This window comes from Orycteropus afer, unplaced genomic scaffold (assembly GCF_000298275.1).
Source record: "Orycteropus afer afer isolate SDZICR_OR568_19922 unplaced genomic scaffold, OryAfe1.0 scaffold00025, whole genome shotgun sequence".
In the NCBI taxonomy this organism is placed as follows: domain Eukaryota; kingdom Metazoa; phylum Chordata; class Mammalia; order Tubulidentata; family Orycteropodidae; genus Orycteropus; species Orycteropus afer.
In genome coordinates this window covers 3,143,175-3,144,721 of record NW_006921612.1, presented here as the reverse complement: position 1 = coordinate 3,144,721, position 1,547 = coordinate 3,143,175, and positions in this window count along the sequence as shown.

The window sequence follows — 1,547 nt, the reverse complement described above, 5'->3', positions numbered from 1 at the left end:
TGTTTTGAATCCTATTATATGTATATGTTGGAATTTATTTTTCTATCAGATATTTGGGAGCTCTGCTGGCATAGTGCCTAAGGCATTTGACTGCTAACCAGAAGACTGGCGATTCAAACCCACTAGCCACTTTTTGGAAGGAAGATGGAACAATCTACAGATATTTAGGCTTTTTCTACCATTTGTACATTTGATGTTCTTTCCATTTTGATAAAATATCACTGATTGCTAATAATACATATTTCTAAAAATTTGGTCTTAGGAAGTAACAATAAAACTTTAACTTCAGGGACATGATATGAAAATTGGTGAAGTCTTGGCTCAGTCCTCTTAATCTCAGTGGGATGCAACCTGTCATTGTTGTTAGGTGCTGTTGTGTTGATTTAGGCTCATGTTGTTGTTGTTGTTATTTGCTATTGAGTCGCCCAGACTCATAGCGACCCCTCCTTGGGTTTCTGAGGCAGTATCACTATGGAAGTAGGATTGCCCAACCTTCCTTCTGAGGAGTGGCTGGTGGGTTTGAACCACCAGCCTTTTGGTTAGCAGTCAAGTGCCTTAGGCACTATGCTACCAGAGCTCCTGATTTAGGCTCATAGTAACGTTATATGATGTAGGGTTTCCTAGGCTTTTACAGGAGCAGATTGCCAGGTGTTTCTCCTGTAGATCCAGTGGGTGGGTTCCAGCAGCCCATTTCAGTTAGCAGCTGAGTAGTTAACCATTGTGCCACCTCGACTCCCTGGATATACTCTAGCTTACTCTTAATTATCTCTTATGCCACTTACTCATCTTTATAATACAGTAATTTGCATTTTATTTACCACACAAATTATGGCTTCTTGTGGGACAGAAATTTGTGTCTTAAATTTGTCTGGATCCCTCTAGTGTCCAGCCAGGGCTTGGCATATCACAGATGTTCAAAATATACTTTTTTGGGGGGTGTATTTGAGGGGAAACTGAGGTACTCTCAGAGATGCACAGTGACAAATCTTGATCCACCTGCTCCCTGTTACTTTTTTTATAATGGAAAATTTCAAACACATACAAAAGTAGGAGGGCCAGTATAATGATCCCTTTGTCCCCATCATCCAGCTTCAATAATTGTCTACATTTGGGCAATCTTATTTCTTCTATCTCCTGCTGCCCCCCAGATTATTCTGATATAAATCCAAGACAAATGATTTCATGTCCCTGGTGGTTTTCTTTTTCTTTTTTTTTAAAATTTTTATTGTGATTTGGGTGAAAGTTTACAGAGCAAATTCGCTTTCCATACGGCAGCTCACATACACTGTCTCATGACATTGATGGCAGTTTCCCACAGTGCATGTCTCATGACACTGACTGCAATTTCCCACAGTGCAACAGCTTCCCTCCAACTTTCTCGCATAGTTACCTCTTCCCTGTGTCCATCCTTCCCGTGTACTCCTGCCCTCCGAGCTGTCTCACTGTGCATACATAACCCTTCTATTCTCTATGATTGATCTCTCCAAGGAATGTATCTATGTATTGTAAATGTTCAGCTCATATTCCTGTCTTTTGTTTGGCTGGAA